Source organism: Armigeres subalbatus, chromosome 3 (genome assembly GCF_024139115.2).
Source record: "Armigeres subalbatus isolate Guangzhou_Male chromosome 3, GZ_Asu_2, whole genome shotgun sequence".
In the NCBI taxonomy this organism is placed as follows: domain Eukaryota; kingdom Metazoa; phylum Arthropoda; class Insecta; order Diptera; family Culicidae; genus Armigeres; species Armigeres subalbatus.
The window spans coordinates 364,267,666-364,284,059 of record NC_085141.1 but is presented as its reverse complement, the minus strand read 5'-3'; the positions used below and the strand labels follow the sequence as shown (position 1 = coordinate 364,284,059).

General features: G+C 39.1%; 1 pseudogene; it reads right to left on the bottom strand.

Annotated features, from left to right (window-relative positions):
* Window positions 1–16,394, bottom strand: part of LOC134222868 (mucin-2-like) — a 552,473-nt pseudogene that overhangs the window by 363,073 nt on the left and 173,006 nt on the right.

Genomic DNA, 16,394 nt, shown 5'->3' with positions numbered 1-16,394 from the left:
TATACAAGGCCGGATTGGGTACAATAAAGTGGTTAGTACAATATGGGTGAGAACTTAAACAAATCTTGAATCGCGATTAGAACAAAGGAGCTAATCAACAATCTAAAGGGGGACATTTGCATGGATTATCTGGTTATTTTGAATAATGTTAAGCGTTAACTTACCGAGCTTAGTGGTGGGTGTACCTTAGCACGGAAAGGACTCACTGTTGGTTTGAGTTCATTGTTTAACTCGGCCTTAGAAGCGTTTGGTTTACGATTATGTCTCGGAGAAGAAGCTGATCGGAAAGCGCTGGGATTACGAAGGGATGAAACTACAAAACTGTTATCACGTTTTGATTCACTGTCTGCTATATTTTTCGTAGGAGGTGATGTTGTAGAGAATGTTGTTCGTCTACTGTTAACAGAACTTTTGGGTGCTGGAGAGTAAGGTCTCCGGGTGGTTGTTGACGTCGTTGTAGTTGAAGTTAGCTGACTGACAATACTCGGTCTACGTGAGTAAGCTCTGGTTGGTCTAGGGGTAGTAATGGCGTCCTCAGTAGTTGTTAACTCTGTGGTGGTTGTTGTTGTGGCTGATGTAGTCGCAGAAGGCCTAGATCTGGGGGTGACCAATTTCTGAGAAGATCTCACTGAGGATGCACTTGTAGAGACGGTTCTACTTCTCGGTCTGGAAACTTCACTCGATTCTTCAAACGACGACGGTCTATTTCTTGAAAACGATGCCCTCGTACTTACATTAGACTCTTCTGAAGATGACGATGAATATTTTCTTATCGGACGTGGCGTGATTACTCTCACAGTTGTAGTGGAACCCTCAGTAGTCGTACTCAAAACCTTCACTTTGAACCGCGCAGCTCCCTTATTTTCGTTGGATCTCACAAAATCTCCTTCAGTCGAAGAGTCCAACTTGTTGGTATACACATTTTTCAAGCTATCCTCTTGGTACTTCGCCTTCAACAACTTTTTAAACTCTTCCGGATAGTTCTCTTCCGACGCTACATCCTCCTTCTGTTCCTTCGGAGCAGCTTTCACCCTACCTCTAGATCGACCCTCTACGGATCTAACAGACGAATTCGGAACAGTCTCCTCAACTTCATTAGAAAATCTTCCACTACCTCCCCTAGCACCAAGCTTTCGACCGGTCTTGAGGCTCACCACCGTACTCGGAGTCGTACTGCTACCTCCTCTCAATCTTGTCTTTCTTCTCTGTTGCACCGTCTCTTCGGATCCCTTGCCGGATCCTCGCTCAAACTCGTTCTGATAGACCACCTCCGTGCGCAAACTTGGAGCGTACTGCTCTTTGGTGGTTCGCCGTGGCCCAGAATCCTCTTCGCTACTACCCGCTTCCTGTGATTGAGCTTCCACGTAAGGAGTAACGGTGGTTGGTCGACTCCGAGTACGGCTGGCAAACGTTCTGCTGGATCTTTCCGCTGACTGCGAGGTAGGAATTCTTCGACGTGCATTGCTACGGCTGTGGTTTTCCTCGCTTTCCAACAGAACCGTATCGTCAGTCCACGGTCGAGAAGATGACGATGAGAGGGATCGCTGGCGGTCGAACCGTACCGAGCCACGCTGAGCCTGAAATGTGGAGAAGAGGAAAATTCTTAGACTTTATTTCTCGATTTTGTTCATGGCACTGGTAACTAAAGTGAATCAGACGCACTAATGTAATGAAAAGTATTTGAACTTGGATTGCCGTTTACTGCGAAACTTAATTTGGTACCGCACTTCGATCAACATTTGCAATTAGAATTGATACTCTATGATTTTGGAATTTCAATTCGACAGTGAATTATAAGTTGGATTTAAAACTGACTTCAGAACAGAATTTAGTTCCAAAAAGGTTTGAATATAAATTTGTTTAGTATTGACTTTGGAAGCAAATTTATCATTGCATTAGGGGGAGATTCCCCAGTGCTGGACACATAAGCCAGTTAACGAAAAACTCTCTAATTTATTACATTTGATCATTTTAAATCGTTTTCCGACGGTACCTATACCTATTTTTAAAATGAATTTTGGTGAAAAATATCACGGTTCAGGAAAGTGTCCCCAAGAATCGGACATTATTTTATCATGTTCAAATTTGACCAAGGTTTTTTTACATGAGTAATGTCATCATTTAGAATAGCAATATATTGCTTCAAGTTGTAGATATTAAATAGTTTTGGTGGAGCTTATTTGACTCTCAATGACATCTTTAATTTGTAAGTCTGATTATTTCAGTGGCTTTCTGAAACCTCAACAAGAAGAAACAATTGAATTGAAATAAGTTCAAAATAACGGCAAATGCTGGGTAAAGCATACCATAGGTACTTCGCGTACCTGAAGGAATAAAATAGACCCCATCTCGCGGTCCTTAGCCTCTTACCCAGCAACTCCTATCCCTACCTCCCCGCGGTGCTGGCCGGGATACGAGCAACCTTAGGGAAGATCGGGTAACCAACCCCGGTGGGAACTATGGTCGTATGCTGACAGAGAAGGGGGGGTTTGCTCCTCTCCGGAGGTGCAAATCTTATTGAGCGTCTGTTCTCCATGTCAGGATCGGCTCACAACAGCGTCTGTTCTCCATGTTAGGGGCGGCTGATCATCGTCTGAGTGCCAGCGAGGGACTCTAAGTGAAACTGTGCACCATGGTCCACCGGAAATAAGGAGGAATGGTCCTCCGGAAATTTAGGGGGTTTGGTGTCAGGCCCTGCAAGCCAGCCTTTAAAAAATCTTAAGCAACGAACAATCAACAAGAGAGTACGGATCGGAACCATCGGCGAAGACCATTGCGACGAAAAGGGACTAGCGATTGGAAACTCGGTTCGTGGAACTGCAAATCTCTCAACTTCATCGGGAGCACACGCATACTCGCCGATGTGCTCAAGGACCGTGGATTCGGCATCGTAGCGCTGCAGGAGGTTTGTTGGAAGGGATCAATGGTGCGAACGTTTAGAGGTAATCATACCATCTACCAGAGCTGCGGCAACACACATGAGCTGGGAACAGCTTTCATAGTGATGGGCGATATGCAAAGGCGCGTGATCGGGTGATGGCCGATCAATGAAAGAATGTGCAGGTTGAGGATCAAAGGCCGGTTCTTCAACTTCAGCATAATCAACGTCCATAGCCCACACTCCGGAAGCACTGATGATGATAAGGACGCATTCTACGCGCAGCTGGAACGTGAGTACGACAGCTGCCCAAGCCACGACGTCAAAATCATCATAGGAGATTTGAACGCTCAGGTTGGCCAAGAGGAGGAGTTTAGACCGACTATTGGAAAGTTCAGCGCTCACCGGCTGACGAACGAAACCGGCCTACGACTAATTGATTTCGCCGCCTCCAAGAATATGGCCATTCGTAGCACCTACTTCCAACACAGCCTCCAAGCCTACACAGCCTACAAAGTGATATCCCAGATCATCTTCCGTCGTCTGTCACCATTAGTGAACGAGTTCGTGGGAAGTTATCGAGCCGGCTTCGTTGACGTCCGCTCGACAACGGACCAGATCTTTACTGAACGGCAAATCCTTCAAAAATGCCGTGAATACCAGGTCCCAACGCACCATCTGTTAATTTGATTTCAAAGCGGGATAAGACAGTATAGACCGAGAAGAGCTATGGAAAATTATGGACGAGAACAGCTTCCCTGGGAAGCTTACCAGACTGATCAAAGCAACGGTGGATGGTGTGCAAAACTGTGAAGATTTCGGGCGAACACTCCAGTTCGTTCGAATCGCGCCGGGGACTAAGACAAGGTGATGGACTTTCGTGCCTGTTGTTCAACATTGCGCTAGAAGGTGTCATGCGGAGAGCCGGGTGTAACAGCCGGGGTACGATTTTCAACAGATCCAGTCAATTTATTTGCTTCGCGGATGACATGGACATTGTCGGCCGAACATTTGCAAAGGTGGCAGAACTGTACACCCGCCTGAAACGTGAAGCAACAAAAGTTGGACTGGTGGTGAATGCGTCAAAGACAAAGTACATGCTTGTGGGCGGAACCGAGCGCGACAGGGCCCGCCTGGGAAGCAGTGTTACGATAGACGGGGATACCTTCGAGGTGGTCGAGGAATTCGTCTACCTCGGATCCTTGCTAACGGCTGACAACAACGTTAGTCGTGAAATACGAAGGCGCATCATCTGTGGAAGTCGAAACTACTACGGGCTCTAGAAGAAACTGCGGTCAAAAAAGATTCGCCACCGCACCAAATGTGTCATGTACAAGACGCTAATAAGACCGGTTGTCCTCTACGGACATGAAACATGGACAATGCTCGAGGAGGACTTGCAAGCACTCGGAGTATTCGAGAGACGGGTGCTTAGGACCATTTTTGGCGGTGTGCAAGAAGACGGTGTGTGGCGGCGAAGAATGAACCATGAGCTCGCCCAACTCTACGGCGAACCCAGTATCCAGAAGGTAGCTAAAGCCGGAAGGGTACGATGGGCAGGACATGTTGCAAGAATGCCGGACAGCAACCCTGCAAAGATGGTGTTCGCTTCCGATCCGGCAGGTAAGAGACGGCGTGGAGCGCAGCGAGCGAGATGGGCAGACCAGGTGCAGAACGACTTGGCGAGCATGGGGCGTATCCGAGGATGGAGAGATGCGGCCTCGAACCGTGCATTGTGGCGTCAAATTGTTGATTCAGTGTTATCTGTTTAGATGTTAACTAAATAAATGAAATGAAGTTCAAAATAACAGGTGCAAAAAATGGCTATTTGATCACATGAAAAATCTCACTGACAGCTACCGGATACAGAAATTGATTTTGCACCACAGTTATATTATATATCTAACAAATCATGATCGTTATTTAAAATATGGCTAATATTGATCATCTCTACATAATCAGAATGCATTCGATTGATTTTATTATTGTCGATTCAAACCCTCTGAGGAAAGGTGAAGCATGAAAATTTTTGACATATTTTTCTCTTTTTCAAATTTTTTACAAAGGTTACAACTGATATTTCTTGCAAGAAAAAGACTTTTCAATAGCTTTCTTTTGTACTACATAAGATGAGACATCTGCAATTGTTGTTTTGAAAAGTGTCCGGTATTGGGAAGTGTCCGGCGCTGGAGGATCTCCCCCTATTAGGATCAGGATTTGTATTCAGGCTAGAACTGGTGTGGTAAGTAAAATTGAAACTGTGTATTTGTAATTCGATTTTAGAATTTGTTAATAAAAGTTTTAACCGATTTAACACGGATTTTTTTTCGTCGTATTTCAACATACATTTTGGACATACTGCTTCAAAAACGGATGCAAACCATGAAAAAGCAGAAATATGAGGAAAACATATTTTTTTTGGATCTTCTAGGACTTCCAAACCTTTCTTGAGTTCAGATCTTGAAGATCTACATGAACAACAAAGCGTTTTACGGGGCCTCAATCCTAATTTGAAGTCGGCAATAGTACTTGATACATATTTAAACTATTTTTATTAAATCGCAGTGACACCAGAACACCAACGGTACTCCAACCTATTCTTGAGTTCAGATCATGGAGGTCTACAACATCAACAGAGTGATTCAAAGGGTCCTCGAGCTTGTGTGTTAGTTTGAGCAAACCCATGGGACATCAGTACACCAGTATTACAAATCATAACATTCTCAAAATATCTACGGAAGCATACATGAGTTCAGATATTAGAGGTCTAAAAGACCAACATAGTGATTCATATGTTCTGAAACTTGTTTGTTAGTTGGAGAAGCATCATGGAACATCATTACACCTTTATATAACGATCACAGTATTCCCAGAACAATTGCGGGACTCCAAAATTCTATAACAGAGTGATGCATAGGTTCCCAAACTCACTTGTTAGTTGGAATTGCTCCAATGGACATCATTACCCAAGCAACACCTCTTGTTCCTTAGTGAGTAATAACAACCGTGGTGCGACTTACTAAAGGTCTGACTTATGCACAACGCGGCGTATTTGGAACTCCTTTGTGACACAAAAAGCGCAAGAGGTGGAGCCTATTTGCAACGTCTTGCGGCTATAATGAAAATAAAAACACAAAAACCAACCGGGAATCGAACCATGGACCTTGAGATCTGCAACCTTCTACTATAACCATCACACCAACATTTCTATTTGAAGATTCTGCTACAAGTGCACTACATAAACAACAAAGTCATTTGTAACTTCATTGTACCTTATACGGAACATGCAGGGGACTGTCAAAAATAAAATACTGCTCAGCTGAGCTCAAAGTGTTTTGCACCATATCAGAAACATTGTCGTCATAGCAATGAACCGAAGTGTTATTAATTCTACAATTTATCTGTTTTGTTTCTGATATGAAACACATCGAATTTTAAACCACCCAAGAAGTCAGATGGGTAGAATATTGCGACGCCACTTAAACTGAAATGATACATTGTGATTTTCTGAAACTGGGAAGTAGCTTGATTGTAACTCGATGTATTGCCAGTGTCTTCAATGCAATTTATTAGGAACAAACACCTATTTGAAAGATGTTGCGCGTGCTGCTTGGGTTTAAACCACCCAAGAAGTCAGATGGGTAGATTATTGCGACGCCACTTAAACGGAAATGAAACATTGTGTTTTTCTGAAACTGGGAACCCGGATAAAAATTTACAGTAACTTGTATGACATAACCCATTGAAATACAATAGATTGTGTGGCAAACAATTCAAACTATTGTACGCTTATTGTAAAATGTTCACGGTTGTAAAAGATCTTTATTGTACGTCCATTAAAATAACAATATATTTAAATGTTACCGATTCATTCTATTATATTTTTCTTGTTCCCTTATGTTTAGTATTGCTCATCCAAAAACTAAACTAATTTTAAAAGTATTCGGTTTTGATGATCTGGAAATCCGTCTAATGTAATTGTATTAATATAATTTTGGAATATTTCATGGATTTATTATATTGATGAAATAACAATTGAAAACAATAAAATTACAATAGCTTTGCTTATTAATTGAATAAAAATGTTATAGCGATTCTCAAGTATATATTTTCATATTGCAGGTCTAGGAATGTTATGCAATAAAATATTTAATTCAAAAAAATGAAAGAGAACAAAAACTTTTGCTTATCATTTAACTCGGAGAATGGCTGAATTCATTTGAGCGTGTACAGTTTTGTTTATAATTAGTGAAGAGATGAAAATAATGAAACTGTATGGTGCAGAAAATGTCTTTTCCATTACAGTTTCTGCTGCTGGGCAAGCGGTAAATCACTATACGGCTTCTGTACCGTGGTAAGTATTTGAAGTGTTAGTGCGCGTTAGAGCATCATTACTGGGAGCGAGTATTTATCAGTGCTGTCATTTTAGATTAGTCACTCTTTTTCGCATCGGTCACTATTTTCGGTTATCATTTTGGTGGCTGCATTCCGTACCGGTGACGTTCGACGTTTGATAGTTCATCAAATAGCAAATTTGGTCACCTGTCAGCTGCGCTACTGTTTTAGCAGCGCGTTTAGTAGCGACCGGTAAAGTGTCAAGTAATGATACTGCGCTGACAAACGGTTTATACTCACCACCGGTAATCGTAATCTTAGGGTGCTGCCAGAGTAGACGCGAAGTGCGATGCGAAGCGTAGCGTCCATACGATTTGATAGCTCCTTATTTTTGACTGTTATTCCCTTGCGTACAATTTTCGCGCAGCGCCGCGTAGACGGCAGGCACCTTATACTACATACAAAAGTTCAATGTACATAATGAACGCAGTGGTTCATCCCGAACAAAAAATAAATAAAAATTGTATCTTCATAATACCTTATGACATACCTGGTAACATGTATCCTTGTTCCTTTACAGAAATGAAGCTTATGATAAATAAAATACTGCTGCTTGCTGTTCACTAATTCAAGATCGTTCAGTGGCTACCATTGGCCAATCTTACCAACGGGATATAATAAGAACTGATGCAGGTAATTTTTTCTTTTCTTCTCGACGTACTTCTAATAAAACTGACATTCTTTAATAATTTACATTTTTCACAGGTTTATGCACCCGTAGCCAAGTAACAGCAATGTGTGTTAAAATGAGTTAAAATTAAGTTTTAACTGAATTAAAATTAATTAGGAAATAAAAAAATTGTAATATTGGAGTATAATGTATTCTAAATCCTGTTGTATTTCTATTGTAAAACAATAGAAACAGTAAATGAAAACATTTGAAACACAATGTTTTCTATTGTTTTGTCGCTCGAAATCATCTCATTGAAGAACCATAAAATCAATTGTTTTGCTCCAAATTTTGTATGGAAATTTTTCGATTTTTTTATTGTAAAGATACATAACAACCCCCCTTTTTAATTGTAAAAGTCCCATTTACCATTCATTTTATCGTGGAAAACCATTATTTCTCAAGTGATTTTATTGTCAAAATTCCATTATATTCAATGGTAAAAATAATGTTTTAAATGGTGTTGTAACAATAAAATTTATGATATTTTAATAATATTTTTTATCCGGGAAGTGGCTTTAATGTGACTCGATGTATTCCCAGTGTCTTCAATGCAATTTATTAGGAACAAGCACCTATTTGAAAGATGTTGCGCGTGCTGCTTGGGTACACAGTACGTACGTACGAAAAAAAAACTGTTATTATGATCACAAACATCGCATCCGGGAACGGGGTGGGTCTGAGCAGCGTGACGATTAATAAAAATACGAGAAAGGCAAAAATAATAGAGGTTCATTACAAGAAGTTCATCATGAAGTGGGAGGGGTGTTGAAAATGGTAATTGTTTTGCGTGACGTACTTTATGGATCTTCCCTAGATGTCCTTCATCATACAATTTTTTTGGCGGTAAATTCATGCTAGACCATCGTAGATCTTCTTGTTGATCGATTTGAATATAAAGAATTGAACTCATGGACAGTTTGGATTGTCGTACTAGTTCAACGAATTCTATAATGTGTCTATAATGGTGTAACGAAGTCCCGTGGAGCTATTCCAACTCATAAAAATAGTGGGGACATCAAAGATCTTCATGTTGATCGATTTGAATATAAGAATCTGAGCTCAAGGACAGTTTGGAGTGTCGTAGATGTCCAAAGAATTCTGTAATGTATCTTTAATGGTGTTACGAAGTTCTGTGGAGTTATTTTAACTTATAAACATAGTGGAGACATCGAAGATCTTCTTGTTGATCGATTTGAATATTAGGATCTGAGCTCAAAGACAGTTTGGAGTGTCGTAGATGTCGAACGAATTCTGTAATGTTTCTATAATGGTGTAATGAAGTCCCGTGGAGCTATTCCAACCCATAAAAATAGTGGGGACATCAAAGATCTTCTTGTTGATCGATTAGAACATCAAAATAACAACTCAAGGATAGTTTGGATGCTCATCCTAGTCGCCGTAACCTAACCCGTGCCAAATTTTTGACAGCTGATATTCGTCATGGGTCATTTATGACCCATCGGTATTGAATCGGTTAGGATTTAGAATCCAATTAGTTAAGACAATTTAATAGGTTTGTATAAAAATTTGGAACTGGATAAATGCCAGTAATAATAGACAGATTTAAAACATTGTTTTTGCATTTTTTTTTCAAATAGTTATCGGATTTTGGAATTATTTTCTGATAAAATAAAAGAAGATTTAAACAAGAGCTTGCGTATTGCTGGATTGGTTTAGGGTCATTTGGCCGAACGTCGTTTGGCCGAATGCCATTTGGCCAAAAGGTTCATTTGGCGGAACGCCATCTGGCCGAATAGTTGAAATACGTTTCCTTATTATATGTGTGAAGGAAGAAGGAAAATGGAATAAGCAAGACGGCAGAAGGAACAAGGAAGAAGGAAAAAAGAAGAAGGAAAACGTTCTCAGTTCATTTTTTTCTGTTTACTTCTCACTTCCTACTTCTCATAACTCATATACTCTCATAACTATTCACTATTCACTACTCCTAATCTGAGGTAATTTTTTTTACTTTTCGGCCAAATGGAATTCGACCAAATGGCGTTCGGCCAAATGACCTGACACCGCTGGATTGGATCTGATTTTCAAACAGGATTTTGAGCTAGGAATGTTACTGAATTTTTGCATTTTTAGCTAGGCTGAGCTAGAGACTATTTTTGAGACAGAAGTTTCAACTGTGATAAAGTCGATTTATTGGAATTACCACAAAATGTTTTGCTATATATCGCTTCGTTTAGTATCACGGGGGCCTAACTACATTAATCTATTTCTCCTCGACGATGTTTCCTTTTTGTCATTGTAGTGAATTGCGGTAGATTGACATAAAAAATAATGTAATAAATAATAATGAAGAAAGAGATCGACTGGAAGATTTTTTCTGGAATTTTTTTTTCGCTTTCTCAGTCTTATGTATTTAAAACAATGTGTTCGACTTAAGTCGAGTCAAGTACGACACACTGAAGACGGCCTTACTGTTGAGGTCGAAATACGTATCTGTCAAGATACAATTAAGTGGTGGAATTCAATGGGATTGTACAAACTCGTCTTATGACAAGTGAAGACATTCCACTAAAAAGCTCAAAATAATTTTCTTAACAAAACACATCGTTTTGAATACATAAGACTGAGAAAGCCAAAAAAATCCATAAAGAATTGTCGTTGCAGAACCAAACCCGCCTCAATACGACAAATAGAAGCACATGTTTGTGATTCTAACGCAACCGACTGTTGTTCAATTCTGATACACATAGTTGGGTAGAGAGAACAGGGTGTGAAATGTTTCCAAAGCAGATTCGACTGATATCCCATCGTTATTAGCTGGTTATGGAACAACTTCTCGCAAGAGCAGCTGTTGTATAATTGGTAATACGTCCGTGTACTAAATGGAATAGTGTGGGTTTAAGTCCCACCGGCAGCCGAATCTTTTTTCGCAATATCTCATAAAAACACCCTAAAATGGCAAACTCAACTATCAAAGATCTTTTCCAAAAAATAAAAATCTGACTTCCCTCACAAGTCATCAATCAAGAAAAATAAAAAATAATTCACCTTACACCAAAAAACAACAATCATGATTGTAACTTTTGAAACAATTGAGTATTTACGAATATTCAAATTTATGAAAATGATTCGATAACGCAATTATAGGCAACAGCATTTGGAGTTAGAGCTTGAAACTGGATCTATTTCATGTGGTAAGGTTGTCGGACATAAAGGTCATTTGGCATAACGCTCCTCCACTCTCCAGAATAACGGCCATTCAGCATAACGAACATTTGGTATTATTTTTAACTGCAACACAAATGTCAGACATTTGGCATAACAGATGGTCTTAGTCATCCGAGAAATCTCTGTAGTAAGGCCTTAAGGTCTACACACGTAACCAAAGATTATTTAGACTGTTTTGAATATGGTACATGCTTTTTGCGACACATAGAAGATAATTTGCTCAAAGCAGTTGTTTTTAAGTAAGGCCTTAACACGTAGCCTTCTTTAGCCATGAGACAAGATGCGCGGCTGCAAACCAAGACCTGAAGGTGGCTGGGTCTGATTCCCGTTCTGGTCTTGAAAGTTTTCGGATTGGGAATTTTATCAATTTCCCTCGGCATAAAAGTATCATATTGTTAGCCTCATGATATATAAATACAGAAATGGTAGCTTGGCTTAGAAACCTCGCTTAGCTTAGCTTGATTGACTGTACACTTCATAGTTGCTAGTCGGGATTGGCCGAGAAACAACAATATGCATAGCTCAGAAATTGAATAGCCTTCTTGGGATTAAAAAACTTTTCTTACTGTATATGCTTTGGGGTTTCATTAATTCAACGATGCCGGCAACGTCATCACAGTCAATTTAGGGTTAGGAGTGAAAAATTAGTCCAACACGTATTGCTACAAGAGACCGAGAAATACTTTACATCTTCGTGAGCACCACGGGAAAGGTTTAGTTGGATAGATGAGAAGTTAATCCAAAGGAAGTCACCTTGGTAAGCGACTAAATAACTAGTTTGTACGAAACTATGTCCAACTAATTTACTCAACCGCACAAATCAGAACCAAACTTTTTGATCGCGCGATTCTTCTGCGATTTCTTCTTCCATAATAGTACACGAGCAAACGTACTGGTGTTTTACTTTCTAATTAATTTGCTCACCCGCACAAAGCTGAACCAAACTATACTATATAATGCGTTCAATATAAAACAAGAGCAAACGCGCACTCGCTTGGCTTAGAAACCTATTAGCTATTAAATGTAGAAGTGCACACGTAACCAATAATCATTCGGAGTGTTGTAAATATTGTACATGGCCTTTGAGCAACTTAGAATATACTGCATTTACAACAGATAATTTTTGTCATCCTTGAAATAAGAACTTAACGTCTATACGCATAACCAAACATAATTATTTCACATATGTTACATGTCCTTCGTGACACAGAGAGTCAGAGTAGAATTCGTTTATAATAGATCTTCTTTTTCTTCCTAGAAATCCCTGAAGTAAGGTTTAACCCTTTCGGGACGCCTTTTTTATACGGAGATTTAACGTACAAATTTGGGTTAGTATAGATTTTTTTTCACTCATTACTTGTACAAGCTACAAGCTGCATTTTCGGTTCTCCAAAATGTCCTGGTGTTCAGATCATGTGATCTAGCCTATCAAGTCCTGAATGATGTACCTAGGCACCGTTGAGCAGGCCCGTCGAGCCGATAGTACTCATTACTTATACAAGCTACTACAAGCCTGTTTTGTTTTCCAAAACATACTGGAGTTCTGAACATGCGATCTACCCAATTAACCAATGATATATCCGTGCATCATTAAAAATATTCCAGAAGCGCAATCGAGCTGGTAATTCTATTACAACCTACAGTGGACCCTCCATGAGTCGATGTTCTAAGAATCGATATGGAATTGTGGAAACAAATATTGTCATACTAAAATATTTTCTCGGTTACTCTGATAGTCCTACATCTCTTCAAAACGTCCTGGATCTCAAATCATTTCAATTCAAAATCTTCGAAACGACTTTGATCTATCCAATGATCCAACTTATAAATGATGTCGGGTATGATATCCCAGTGAGCTCATTCAGCTTATATGAATTCAATCATCACTTGTACTAGCCAATGCAGGCCTTTACAGTTGGCTAAAATATCCTGGATAGGGATGAAACGATACCACTAAGGTATCGATACTTTTACTTCAAAGTAGTTTTGCATGAAAGTATCGATACCAATAAACATCAAATCAAAAGTATCATATGAGTAAAATTTGAATTACCGTAACTGTTAAATAGCCATTTATGGCATGGTGGGTGGACACTAAATAATGGGAAAATCAAGTACTTTGCAATCATTCATTGATGCTAAAATTCATTCACCTCGTGAGTGTATGAAAATGTGTGAACATTTATTTCACATATTTTAAATTTTGAACTTCAAAAGTAATCCCAATAGTTTCGATATTTTTCAATTTAAGTTCCTATAGATAGGAATCTCTCTGATGGGACTACTGGGTTGGGACTCTTCAATGGGACTATTGAATTGGAACACAGCTGTAAATATAAGTGCAAAGCCGAGATCTACCCATATATCTGAGTAAAACATCATCGAGTTTAAGGAAATTCTAAACCTATATTGGATTGAGGATCGACAACAGCAATGCTTCTCAATTTAAAGTATCAATATCTATCTACTTTTGTGAATTTCACTTATAATTTGAGTACCATAATTAGCACGTGTGTCGTGCGGAAAAATGAATCTCAGGCTTGGACAGTACGCAGTAGAATTCATTCGATTTGAATGCTAAAGCTCACAATATTATTACGAGAGAAGTACAGATATTTCTATTTAAGATAATAATAGATTTAAAAGAAGTACTCAATCGATTCAACTACTAAAATTCGATACTTACTTGGTATCGGATATCAAAGTATCGACACCTCCTTAATTATTTTACATCTAGTAGATCTCTTGATCTCAACTCTAGACCATTTTGGAGGATCTTGGACAATTTTTTTTTTCTTCTTCTTCTTCTCTTCGTCTTCTTCTTTTATGGCTCTCCATTCCAACTGGAACATGGCCGGTTTTGCAACTTAGTATTCTATTCTATTAGCATTGGGGCCCTCCTTAGCCGTGCGGTAAGACGCGCGGCTACAAAGCAAGACCATGCTGAGGGTGGCTGGGTTCGATTCCCGGTGCCGGTCTAGGCAATTTTCGGATTGGAAATTGTCTCGACTTCCCTAGGCATAAAAGTATCATCGTGCTAGCCTCATGATATACGAATGCTGAAATGGTAACCTGGCTTAGAAACCTCGCAGTTAACAACTGTGGAAGTGCTTAATGAACACTAAGCAGCGAGGCGGCTCTGTCCCAGTGTGGGGATGTAATGCCAATAAGAAGAAGAAGATTCTATTAGCATTTCCTCAGTTATTAATTGAAAGCTTTTCTATGTCCGCCATTACATGAGTATGTATCTTATTATTTATCTTACAAAATTGGGTTTACATTATGCGTATATTCTTATTGAACATATTGAGTATCCCGACTAGAAGGTCATATCAAAATTATATCATACTATGTTATTATGTTATACTAAATTTGTATAACAAAATTTGTTAGAAACATGGTGCAGGATGTTGTTAAAATAACTAAATTTCTATCAAAATCTGCACTACTGGAAACAAAAAACTATCAAATTTTGTTACAATTTTATCATAAAAATAACATATTCTGTTAGAAATTTATAACAGAATCAGATACAAAATATTTTGGTGCTGTGCAGTTGGAATTTTTACAGGTCGTGATAGGTCTTCAGATTGTGATCAACAATCATATTTTTTTTTTTTGTCTGAACAAGAATATTTTTCGAGAACATGAAATTAACAACATAACAAATAAGGCAACCTTCTCAAATTATATCACCGTTGTGATACCTATGGCTGGGAGACTTTGCTACATCTATTTTAATTGCCTACTATTGGGCAATTCGGTGTTAAGCATTTTTCAAATCATATTATGATATAATCCTGTTACAACATTTGAAAGATACTGGCTACTGAGAACAAAATTGTATCAAAATAAGTTATAAATATCACAATATGTTAAAATTGTGTTCAATTTTTGTTATGCTCTTCTAGTCGGGATATGCTGAAGATAAGAACATTGCCTGAGCCTTGATGATTTATCTGATAGATACCTAGAACTGACCTCAAGAATGTTTTGGAGTTCCTTGAACATCTCGTATTCAACAAATTTGTGTTTGGTTCATGGTTTGCATATGCTTATTGAGCCAGGTTGAGTACATATCGATGTTGAGGACATTGCAAAAAGCCTTTGTTGATCCTGTAGATAACTTGGGTTGAACTTGAGAACATTTTGGAGTACCTTGAACATCACGTATTCAACAAAAATGCGATTCAAATGATGCGCATGTGCCTATTGAACCGGATTGAGTATATGGAGATGGTGAGGACATTTTGTAAGCCTTGGTTGATCTGGTAGATACCTTGGGCTGAAATCTATATCGTTTTGGAGAACCATGAGCATCTCGTATTCCTAAAAATTGATCACTGTCTCAACGATCAAGATGACTAGACTCGATTGAGTGTTTAGATTTATTAAACAATGTGGTATAGGATCCAAATATTTCAGATTCTTCTGCATGCTGTCAGAAACAAAATCTTCCCAAGGTTTTGGATATCTGGGTCTTCAGGGTATCCCAAGCAGCACAAGTCAAGCGAATTTAGTTGCTGCAACTTGATTGTGACTGGATCCGGTCATATATAAGCTACTGTGATATATGTGTAACATGTGTGCTGCTCGGGATAGATTGACCTCCGAATTTTTTCCTGTGAAGCCGACATCCTAATGAACATTTTTGCTGAAGAAACTGGAAACATAGCTCTCTTCTGTGATTTTTTACAGCCAATCTAAAACGCTGGGCATATATGGCCAATCCGTCCCAAAAGGGTTAAAGGTAAGGTAACCAAACCAAAGGTCAGTTAAACAATTTTGAATATGGTACATGCTCATATTTGGAACAGGCCGCTTTGGTTTCGTATATAAACCTCAGGGTCTGACTTCAGGGATTTCTTAGATGACCATTGACCATGAACGCATTGTATTACCCCAAAGGGCATGTTCCACTTTTGATCAATTGGTCAATGGATCTCTGGTTACGCATGTAGACCTTGAGGCCTGACTTCAGGAATTTCTTCAAGTACCATTCTCATATGTATTCTATGTACCTCGAAGGACATATTCCATATTTGAAACAGGTTGCTAGAGCTATAGTTACGCGTGTAGCTATAAGGCCTGACTTCAGGAATGTCTTGGATAACAATCCAATGTCCAATTTGGCCTAACAAAAAACGTCTCATACGCCGCAACTGATGTTTGCATTTTTCTTGTGCTTACTTTGTATGAGTATGCACAGAGCAAAGACAAAAGGTATGGCAGTATTTGGTTCGCGAGTTTTTGTGAACACAA